The sequence below is a fragment of the Pholis gunnellus genome, assembly GCF_910591455.1.
Source record: "Pholis gunnellus genome assembly, chromosome: 22".
Taxonomy (NCBI): domain Eukaryota; kingdom Metazoa; phylum Chordata; class Actinopteri; order Perciformes; family Pholidae; genus Pholis; species Pholis gunnellus.
The window spans coordinates 14,546,658-14,559,085 of record NC_136549.1 but is presented as its reverse complement, the minus strand read 5'-3'; the positions used below and the strand labels follow the sequence as shown (position 1 = coordinate 14,559,085).

At 44.5% G+C, this 12,428-nt stretch overlaps 1 protein-coding gene across 5 annotated transcripts in view; it reads right to left on the bottom strand.

The window, feature by feature from the left end:
• Nucleotides 1-12,428, bottom strand: part of ppp1r12a (protein phosphatase 1, regulatory subunit 12A) — a 37,565-nt gene that overhangs the window by 23,672 nt on the left and 1,465 nt on the right. The window lies entirely within an intron of this gene.

Genomic DNA, 12,428 nt, shown 5'->3' with positions numbered 1-12,428 from the left:
AGCTGCCAGTGGGAGGGATCTATTTTAAGATTCTCTGACGAATGAAGTGGGAGATGTTGTGATTTTACTGACATTATGAAACAGAATTTGCACCGGCGGTGGGAGTACTTTGTGTTTCTGTTGGTGCATTTAATCAACGCTCGACTGTTTCAGTGTAGACAAATGAACCTTTTTGTAAGATCAGTGTTTTATTTGTATTAGACGCACACAGAGCTACATTTGGTCGAGAGTTTTGAAGAGGAAAACCATCTGTATTCTCAAATAGCTGTCCCTAAATGACCAACAGGTAAGCGATATCAAAACCAAACGTTGCCACCCCATCATCACTAGAACACTGTGCCTGGACTGTCTCGCTCTCTCCCCTGGGGTTGCTAGATACACATGAACACACAGCGGCCTCACGTTCGGGGCACACGACTTTCTGGCTGGAATCCTTGTCCAAATTTGGGCCGTTTAGAGCGCCGTACATGGCCAGAGCTGAGGAGCGCCTGCAAAAGGCCTCACTGAGCTTATCTGACAGTGTGTGTGTGTGTGTGTGGGAGCTCAGGCACAGAGTTCATCCAGGTGCAGATGAACTTGTTAACAGACCGTGTTCATCCGACTTTAAATGCGAGAAGGAAGACAGCAACGCAACATATTGTTTTGAAAGTGCTGCAGTCAGCAGCTCTCACCGCTGGTGAAATGTCACCCTTTGTGAGTGTGTTAGGCGGACGTCACCATCAAGTGCAAATGATGCGGCTGCCCTGTGCCAACACATGGCAGCTTGTGGTCCCCATCCAAGTCCACACTTTGGGAATGTCAGCAAAGGCAGACCGGTGGTTCAAATCTAGTACCGGGACAGCCAAGACTTCTGAACAGGATCGGCCAGCACATCGTATCGGTTTAACTCGATATGATGGTTATTTTTCACGGTCACATTCATGCCAAGTCTGACCTTCCAGATATTCATTATATTTCATTCTACTTCCTTTTGAGATGTGAAATAACGATACATGTATCAGGTGATGCAGGGCAACATATAGCGTTCAATCAGTCCGCCCCTTTTACATTTAAACCGACTTTTCCTTAAAAACATGGATTGCTACAGCTTTCGGCGCCTCATCTGAAACCTGTCCTCCATGTCCTCATCTAAATCCTCCCCCTCAGTCATTCCCCACACACTTATTATCTCTTCAAAGTCTTCTCCTTCTCCAGGAATGGAAACAAGCCCCTTAAGGCGAACGCAGCAGCGTTGGCTGTGACCTCCCCTCTGCAGTGCGTCACCAGCCTGGCTCCTCCCAGCAGCTATCAGGAGCCCAACAAAGGTAATCCCTTAATGGCTGCGATTGTGTGTGTGGCTGACAGGTGATGTAAGGAGGCAGCAGAGGCTTTTACAACCCCACACTCACCTCCATGGTTCATATATACACATCTACACAGACAAAATGCTAGATATCGGGCAGCAGGCGGAGTAGCGGAGGGGGATCTGACTACTAATTTAAGCTATGTTAAGAAACATCGTGGACTTAATCCTGCGTCTCACACAATCACAAACAGCATGTAGGAGCTGCGCTCGCAGAGAAACATTCAGACATGTTGTGACTCACTGCTCGAGCAGACATGTTGCCATTTAAACCCGTTTGGCCAGTGTGCGTGAGAGCGCGAGAAGAGAGTAAAGCATGACGGCAATAAGACGGACGGCACTGCGCGGCGTGAGCTAGAGTTACCGTCAAGTTGCAGTTTACGTCCACGTCATCACTTCATCATTCTGAAAACAATTTGGGTTGATTCTTATTCTTACGACACCAATGGCTGCTTCACATGTGCACGGATGATTTTAATTCATGCTTAAGAGTCACAAAGTTACACATATAGTAGACCTGAGAACACCACGGTAGCTGCATTGACAAAGAGACAGAAGTAGTGACTTGCTAACCACCATGTGGCTGCAGAGTGTTAGTGATCTCCTGATGTGTGCTGTCAGTTTGCCAGCCAGGACAGGATGAGTCCTTGAAGCCCTTTCTGATAAAAATGACCTCCCTAATGGAAGCTGGGGCTTCTGGGAAGTTTACAAAAAATCCACTACTAACCTAATCAATGTACACATGAAGGTCCTATAGATTGATTAATAGAGTTTAATGTACATTGTGAAATAAAGAGGTCATCGTTAAAACATTTTCCTTGAGGCTTGAGAGAGAAGTGTCACATGTAACAGACTTCATAGTTTGATTCACTTTGATTCAGCGCTGTAAAGCAGAAACACAACATCACAGGCTCTGTACAGTGTAGCAGGATCTTCTGCAAAGCTTCCACGGAGACGATTTGATCCGTGAGAGTGCGACGGACTGCTTAGCGTCGCATTTCACGATACAGAACTGCTCCTACCATGTTCTTCTCCAAAACATGGACTCTCAATCACGAAATGCGTCTTCTGTGTTTGTGAGCTGGTGTAGTGCTGAGGGGAGGAGCACGACAAGATAAACATCAGCCAGACGTCACTGGACAGTCAAAAGACAAAAGGCCTCCGGTGGCACCAGCCAGATAGAGTTAATGTAAAGCACATCAAGGAAACATGACACATGCTGTTCATACATACTGTACATCAACATGCAATCAGGCCTCACCTTTGCATTTCAACAGTAGTCATAAATGCAAATAACTCGACAGCGTTTCTCATGTTGACTTGTTTTGAAACAAAAAGCTTCAAACGAGTAGAGCTGCACTCGGGCAACAAGTTCCTGAGACAAAACGGTAAATAAAGCTTCACGCTCATCAGTTAACCGGGGACGAATATATAAACCATCAAGAGATGAACTTAATAAACCTTTTTGGAGCCAGTGGGGATAAAAACTGAGAAGATTAGGACAGAAACAATACAGTGTCCATCATATGCACCGGTCTAATCCTGAAATAATATGTACAGAACTCAAGCCCGACTCCCTGCTAGCGCCGCAAAGAAGATGGGCTAAGCCAAAAAAAAAAAAATGCACCCATGACGTGCACTTAAGAAAGGAGGCCAGTCTGTTGCCACGACAACAAAGCCCAAAAAAGAGAACATGGGTTCAGGCCTCGTCAGGCTTTTGTAAGAAACATAAATAAATAGAGAAAAGGCTTCATTTTAAAGCACACAGGGGTTGCTCGGATGGCCCCTGAAGGCAGCGCAAACAGCAAACCACTGTGAGGAAACATCAAAAAAGCCACTGTTGAAAGGAGCATCTCGAGGTGCCATCTTTGTTTTTAAACATGACTTCTAGCTGTTACTGGAGCGATTCTCATGACCTTCTCTGGCAACAAAAAGCAGAGATTTCTGGTGCGACTATGCGGGTGCCACTGCGACTTATAATCTCCGATTTAAACCAATAAAAACACAGTGTAGTTAACATAAATATCAGCCAAAACGGTATCAAATGTGTTGGTTACTCACGTTGTTTCTGCAGATGTGATGGCTAGAACATTTACATTATTGCCACAGAAAGGCAGAGACTACATGACTTCTTTAAAACCAAATTTACATATTTTATTGAATAAGATCTAGAAAAAGTTACTTAGACAAGTAAACACTTTAAAAAGACAGACTTCTTCATGATATAGTGAAGGGGTAAAGCTACTGTGTGTGTGTACAAAAGAGTAGATTTATTATCTCCTGGGCCATCGGGCGGAGAGCTCCGAGCTTAATTTAGCAGCACTTCACATCAAGGAGACACTTGAAGACCCCTCCCCTCCTTGACTTCCTTTAGTAGCACCCTCAGATGGCCAACTCGAGCTGCAGGAAAGCTCCGCTTGTGGCTCCTGCATTGTTTTTACTGCCGAGAGTGAAACAGCTAAGCCCATTGTGCAGATATTCTACTATTTAATGACGACGGTGCACGGCCACTATATCACCCTCGACTGACAAACCTTTTCACCCCCCATGTTCCCTGATGCTATCCAGCCTTTATTTGCCGATGGTGGTGAATGGAATTTCGTTCGTGGCGCTCAGTCATTGAATACCGTCACTCTCAGTAACACGTCTGTAGTGAGATGGATGATAGTCAGTAAAGCCAAAACATGATCTGGGTATTGTGGTATAAGGTTACTCAAACATGTACAAAATGGAGAGGCTTGTTCGCTGAGGGCTTCCGCAATAAAGCTTAGTTCCACAGAACTTGTTTTTTACTTTTCCTCAAAAAAGAGCAACAGTGTTGACAACAAAGCAGCCTCCTCTGGCGCTCAGAGCTGGCCTCTCTCCGTCTCTCTATAGTAGTACACCGTCTAACTGCAGCCCCCCAAACCTAGTAAGCAACACGGCCCTGGACGAGCATACCAGTGGAGAAATTCCCAGATAAGTAATACTCCTAGCCTTGGGGCTCTTCAGGCATCAGCGCTCTGGCCACTCCTCGCTGGGCTACGTCATCGGCTCAGAGGCGCGCAGCCACTTCCACAAAAGGAATTCCTTCTTACCGCCTGCATGTAAGTATGAGTGCGTTACGCGGCTGCGTTTGCATGTGCGCGTTAGACAAAAATCAGCCCAGACAATGAAAGATGTGGTGAGAAAAGTCAACATGCTATTGGCAATGGAACAACCTGTAAAATCTATAAACTGTGAGACTTTAGTGTGAATGTTCATGCTGAAAGGTGTACATCTGTGTGTGTTTACGCTGGAGACAAAGAGCTCACAGCTCCTGTGCTTTTGGTAGGGTTCATGAGGCCAGAGGGTACGAGGGGGGGTTAGAGCGCTGCAGGGCGACCAGCTGGGTCCCTCCGCTAGATGAGCCCTGTTGGGAGCTGTAACCAGACTACACACACACACAGCCTCTGCTACTGAGGACGACCATATAAGGCCCTGGGATTCCCATGGAAAAAGAAGACCAGGATTGAGGAAGGGGGAGGAAAAAAGAAAAAAAAAAAAATGCCGGCAAGATTGTAACTGTATGTTTCACTTGGGCTTTCGCTCAGCAGCCAAAACAATAGCCCCACTTGAGAGAGCCAAATTAGTTTCCATGTGAGGGGTCCAAAGGCGAGAGAGGGGGCACCGAGGTCGGGGAGCCACGGAGAGATGGCAGAATATTTCCATATAATAGAAGCGTTATGTGGAGGCTACTATGCGGAGGACAGTCACTGACAGTGGGTCTACTAAAGAGGCATTGAGAACGGTCCACAGTGTCCAAGACCATTTCTGCTGCTTTGAGCGGACTGAAATAAGATAAATACAGTGTGATCTACACTTTAAGGACAATACCCTCCTCGTATGTAAACAAATGGAACAATAAAACCTGTACGTGATCATTCGATTTGGAAATGTTGCACTTTGACAATGCAGAATAATACTTGCTTTTCATATGTTGTGCAGCCCCCAAAAAAAAGACTTCCAACTATGATCAGAATACATCTTTGTTTGGCTGGCTTTAGGTAGATTATCAGTGCATACGGCTGTATGCTTTGTGTGTGACAACATGAGTCTATGCGAGGCTGGTGTCAGACATAAAAGCAGAGGGAGTGGAAGAAGCAGGCTCACTAGTGGAGCCTCAAAGAGGAAATGAGAAAAATAAACAGCCACTTCCTGTTCCTCTCTGGCCTGAAATCTCCAACACCCTGACCCCCCCCCACCATCACCACCAGACGAGCAATACCCCTCTCATACTCTAGATGGATAGCAAACATAAAACTATGATTAATCTGTCATCAGTTGATCATAGAGTGAGCTTCCTGCACAGTGGACGAGGATTTAACATGATCTCTAAAACAGCCAGAGGCCCAGACGCTGAGGACGGTAGCCGTGTCTTAGCAGGACTGGTTGTGGTTCATTAATTATTCATCTAACAGTCAATTAACATCTCAGCGTGATAGGACTCAGTGACCTGACATTTATGCTCTATAAAACATGGCGATAAAATTCAGTTTCAGGACACTCGTGAATTTCAGCGTCTCATATTTTGGAATACATCTTAATATTAAAAATGTATGAGTTTCGTTAGCCCTCTTTGATGAACAAAAGCATTATTCACTACTATGTATTATATCACTACTTCCAGACTAACTAAAGGAGAAGAATGTTAAAAATGTTTAAGAGAATTTATCATATATATATTCCATTTAGTAATGCACCAGCAGGAACATTGATGTCAGTGAAAGCCTACTCTCACCTCGTCAATTGAATCTTTTTATTGCCCACTGAGGAACATGTGTGAGTGCAACAAGGTTTGAAAGCATTTAGGATTATTCAAATTAGAAAAACAGATCTACTGATTGAAACACAACAACAACATCTAGCTAACAGAGGCCATGCTGCTTACGCGAGTCCATTTGAATCACGAGTACTCAGACCGCCGTGGTCCCGGGCCCATTTACTGACACTGCGGTTTATCTGCAGGACGAGCACCACTTGCATGCACTTTATTCACCGGCACACTAATGGGCTAGCTCCACAGCAAAGAGCGGGTTCACTCAACCTCATGGCCACACATGGATCAGCGCTAACAAGAATCGATGCCAATTAAGCATAAAGGAAGCGCCTTAGACTATACAGCAATGTGTTAGCAAGGCCTAGAAGCGGATATTAGATCATGTATCGGTACGATGGTATGGTTACTGGCGATGTATGCGAGATTTATTAGCACTATCAAATAAGCAGAGTAATCATCTCATGTCGGGTTTTTCAGAAACACAGTAAGCTATTCTGTGACAGGCGGAAGCAACGATGGATGAATAACGTGTAATAACTGAGAATGTAAGGATATCATGTTCCGCATCTCCTGGCTGAACAATAACACAGAGTGTAGATTGTGTTCACCTCTATCCCTCATTCCGTCCGCTGAAGATGCAGCCATTTTGAGGATGAATGGAAAGAATGTAACCTCACCCTTCCACAGACAAACAAATGGACATGCGCTCTCTGCCTTAATTGCGCTCGCTGCTCCGTAAAGACAATGAGGAATTCACGGTCTCTGGGTCCAGGTGTTTTCACTTCAACAACAGCTCATAAAAAACAACAACAACAAAAAAAAAACACTCAGCGTGAGACATGTGAATGCCGCCGAGCAAACAACAGCGGGACGGCTTCAAGAAGACCTGGCTTAGGTAGAAGACAGACACTCTGTGCCACGGGGTGGGAAACAAAAAAAACAAGCTGAAGTCATCCCGCAAACATTTCACAGCGGCTCGATACTATGCACGGCTTGGAAGAGCAAGCGGTGGGCAGTAATCTGTTGAGGCACCTGGCAGGTTCCTTTGCGCTGTGAGCAGAAAGGAAGCGATAAAACATGGCAGCCTTTGGTGTGAAATCAAACCGCTCATTTGGATGGAATAAGTGCATCAGGTGAAACGGTTTGGTGGGACATACGTACATCAAATGTGCTTTTAGTGCAAGGTCAAGTCTGTGTCCACAGCCTCGCTGTCGAGTCAGCGCAGATCACATACGTGGCAGCAGGTTCACTCTCCTGAGGAATTCTCCGTACGACCCCAGGTAAACCAGTTCCAACCTGCAGCAAAGCTCGTCCGACATACTTCAGAGAACCCTGACTGTTCCAGATCCTCTGGAATATCCGCTATGCATGATCACAGTAGTGTCATATATAGAGTTTGGACGCGTAGGATTCACGCAGACCAGAATCAACTGAGCCACAGACGCCGCGTTAACAGAATGCTTTGAAAAAGTGACCGCACGGTCGGTGTTTTGCAACACTGTCCGTCAAAATGAAAGTCTAACGCAGCCACTGCTGCATGCATGGTTTTTGTTTAAGAGGAAATCAATACTTTCTATAAAAGGCTTTACAGTTTCATGTATAACTTCTCAGCAAACTCAATGAGATAGAAACACACAAGTTTATATGCATCCATTTAACATATGTTCAGCTATAAACTGTTGTTTTGATCTCTTTCAAAGCAACTACATAGCAAGACATTTTACAATGCCTCCAACCCATCGAGCTCACGCAGTGGCTGTCTATTTTCAAAGTTGACATGTTAACACTGTGCGCGAGGAAACAACACCGACGTGTCACAATCAGCAGATGACCTGGCACGGTGCAGCGCATTGGCGCGCAGGCAGCACAAGCACTTCCTGCTGTTGATTATGGGGTTGGTAAGAAATGTTGAATGAAACAGTGAGCGAGGCCAGCTTGACAAGGAGAGACCTGCCAATTATACACAGGTAACATATACATGTTCCGGGACTCGGGTTCTAAAAGTATCGCTCTCAATCATCGAGCACGCTGAGGTTACAACAGCGCTACTGTGATTCACCGCGGACTGGAATTCAGCGTTGCATCGCAACATGACCGTTTCTTTTATGTAAGGAATGAAACGGAGGACATGGTGTTTATCTCAGATCAGTGGAGCTAAAGTGTAACTGCACTGACAGAAGCTCAGAGGGACATGTGCTGTGTAAAAGTAGACACATTTAACCACCTTCAGCACTGGTCACACAAACCAGCTGCTGGTGGAAAATCAAATAAAACATTCCTTAATCTAACTGCACTATTCCATCAACTGTTGGTTCTGCTGTTGTGTCATGTTTGCTTGGCTTTAATCCACAATGATCCGCTCATGTTGTTCTTTCTTGTACTCCTAATGTTGCTCTTACCATCTGCTTAATCTCAATAGGTTTCAAATGACTTCTGCAAGACCGGTTTTGGTTTATGTGGTTAATAAATTCATAATGCAATCACATTTGTCTCTACTGCATTGAACTGGACCACATTACACCAGTCCGTGTCGGCTTCTGATTTGAAACCAGAGTTGAGATCTCAAACAAAGATGTGTCATTAGCAATGGTACACAATAACAATAACTCATATGGAAAGCAGTAAATAGATCTATGTCACACCAAAACATGACAATAGCTATAATGACATTCAAGGAGGACAGGCTGTTAACTATTCGTGCTAGACAAAGAACAATAACATCTAGACTGTCTAGATTCCAGACCATGAATTATTAAGTTGCATCATAATGTATTCTGCAATATATTAGAAATGCATGAGTGACTAGCTGCTACTGTAAGACGGCCTTAAACCATAACAAAGAACCTGGAAGTAAAAAGCTGAAAGAAGACTTGTTCTAAATGGGCAGATATCAAGTGCCTGAAGAAGGCAGTAATTGTTGGGCACGGGGATCCTGTTACAGTCTAAATACTGGAATAGTTTACCATAAAAACCCAATGATACCTGTTCATTTCACTGAGCCAACATTTTAAATGTAGTTTAACATTCATCACGTTGACTTTAAAGCCTGTTTAACCAACAATAGCTCTTCAGCTGGTTACGTCATAGCAGAAACGTTCTCTGCACAAATCCAACAAAAGAAAAAAGGACACACTGGCACTATGTGGTCAAGTCAATCTTACTTATAGAGCCCAATTTCACAATTCACAATTCTGCCTCAAAGGGCACAATAACACTTTAACGGTGAACAACAGCCCGACTGAAAGGCTGCGGTCAAGCTGAATGATTTCTAAACTACCTGGACCTTGATGTTCAACAATAAGTTATTATGAAAGTACTCAATTGTGCGAGTCTACACAACAAATGTGCGACACATCTGTCTCCCCTCCTAAAAATACCCGAAAGTAAAAAATGTCACCACCAGTCAAAAAGACCCCCAGGATGTTGCTTTAGATCGTGCACATCAAAAGGCAGTTGATTTACAATGCATTGTAGGAAAGCACCAAATATCACTCGGCTTGCTAATTAAACCTCAATGCAAAAGAGCATCGTCATCTGGGCTCACTTTAGGCCACATGCTGCACGCCCCTATAAACCCCGCGAGCTGCTGGAAAGACGATGACAGCGCTGTGCGTTACATTTCAACCTCAAACGATGTAATCCGAGGTAGTCTTTATCGAACAGTCTGATCTGGGAGGTATTCTGCAGGAAGCTAGAGCCCCGACGGTTGTAAAGAAAAAGCATAACAGGTGAGAGTAACAGGGAAGATCTGCGTTTTGCAACGTGATGCTTTGCTTGTTTTAGCCAAGGGGCCTATCCACATGAGATGGAAGGATTGTCCTCCCTCAGGCAGAAAGATAGGAGGCTTGGGGTCCGTGAGAGGATGCCATGATGCCTTTATCAGAAGGACAGGAACATGTCAAAAAGGCACAGCTGAGAATCTCAGGGCCGGTCTGATCTGTAGTGAGAGGTCCACAGCAATTATGTAATGTGTTAATATGCCGGATGCCACCTCGCGCTCTGTAAACTGTTCCATTAAAAAAATCCTATGAAATTGATTCTCTGAGCACTGCCAGAGTGCCTCTCTCTCTCTCTCTGCTCAGCCTGTTATGCAACCTCCCACTCTGTACATGCAAATCCACCAACACACGAGTGACTAGCAACCTTCCCTGAGTCGTTGTTATGGAGACAGTGCAAGATAATGTTCATAGACTTCAGGGCCGTAATGAGGGTGTGTAATGTCAACAGAGCGAAGGCATTGTAATACCCTAACTCTGACATGTTAAGCTGGCCTGAGTCTTGTCACCTCGGTGCTCGGGGATCAACACAGGCTCCGAACGCTAAAGACAAAAAAAAAAAAAGTTCAGGTGTGGGTCAGCGTGGAGATTTTCCTTGCGCGAGGCGACAAGCCCCGGTTACCTCCGCACTAATTGCCTTGATGGAGCTCAGTGGGCGACAGTCAGCTGGGCCTTGGCGTTGTACTGGGAGTAGCGAGCCAGAGAGAGAATGACTGGAGGGGAGGGGTTTCGGTGACAGCTGAGGAATGTCTGCTCCGCTCTCTCTTTGCCGTGGTTTCAAGCGACTGTCATGTGAGGAATGTTCGGGCTTGGACGACAGGACCTGGAATGCTACTCTCTGAGACGAATTTAGCAGACCAGATCTGGAATCTCCACTCGTCTGCTGGACCCCTCGTCTGCTCGTGCATCATCTTTACCGTCCACCTGAATCCACGCAGTCTGTGTTTGGATGAACCAATCTGTAAAGCTATATTCAGTCGACATCTTAACCCTGGTTACTAACAACATCCATGTGCACCTGTAATGGTCTTCATCATGAATCACGTTATAGCGACAACAACAGAAGGGAACATGTTTACAGGTGCTTCTGCAACAAACCGTTTTTTTAGGTGCCAGAAGGCCCACGACTCGCATAGCGACAAAACCTCTAGCCTACATTTGAGATCATGCCAGGGCTGCACTACAAAGCAGAGCTACAGACTGTGAGTCATACCCAAACTTAGTATCATCTCCTGAAACCCAGTTCGGAGAACTTGTGGCGGTGGTATTTATAAACCTGCACTGGTCACCACCCAGCATTGGGAGTGATATCGCTGCACCTATTGTGGAGAGAGTCCTCGTGTAACAACATGACACACTTCCCAACAAAGCCAGAGGTCAAGTCATTCCACAGAACAGGGCAGCGCACTTCATGCACAAAATGAAACTCTCAAAATTACCAGTGAAGTACGCTTCTTCAAATGCAAAACAAAGACATCACACAATTGACCGACTGGCCCTCTCCTCTTCATCATCTTGACCTCTGTGAAATTCTGGGATTAGTATATAGACTATAAATAGAAATATCTGCATCGCCTTCTTTAAACTCTTTATAAAAACACCCAAAAAAACCTCTGATCACATGCACACACTTCTCGTGAGAGATGCATAGGTCTGAAGAGCGGCACTGCAAATTTTTTCCTCACTTTGGCTCATCCCTGGACATCAGCCGAAAGAATGGCAACGCTTGCATCCAATGAGTTTGCGCAGGGCGGCCGTGGGAAGTTCAGACTTCATAATAACAGATTCTGAGCACAAAGAATGGTTGATTCAACAACACCATTAATAAGCGCACGGAGCAAATATTTACACAACTGAAATCAACTCATCATCCAGAGATAAAAGCTAATGACCCATCTCAGAAAACGTACTTTTAAAACTTTGAATAGGCGTAAAACAAACAACCGTGCCGTGTAGCATGGTGGTGCAATTAGCAGTGCTCAGGCTTACTAACACAGCACATGTGGGCATGACTAATAAGATGACATCACTGGAAATGTATGCAAGCATTACACATTTAATATTCTATGATACATTCTTTAATCATTTAAGCACTATCAAAACAAATAGGTGGAAAAGGCATCGTTGCTTATGCAATAAATTAAACTGTTGCATGGGTTGTTTCCACAATTAATAACTGGCCAATGAAGTACCTAAGGTTTCCTGTTGTCCTACAAGTGAAAAGGTGTGTAACTAAGACATAATTGCAATGTCCTAGTTACAAATCCATCCAGGTATGTTTTCTTTTGGTATTACAAATGAACTCTGTTAATGCACAGCAGCTGACATTGTTTATATGCCATAATCTTATTCCATTTGTAATAAATGTCCCTAGATCCGATAGCATTATAGTTTGTATCTGATGTAGAATACTATTGATATTTTCTAAGTATTGTTTATTTTACAGTAAAGGGTAGAGAGATGTCACATCTGGAGTTTAGCAGATAATGAACAATCAAACTCTACACATCAG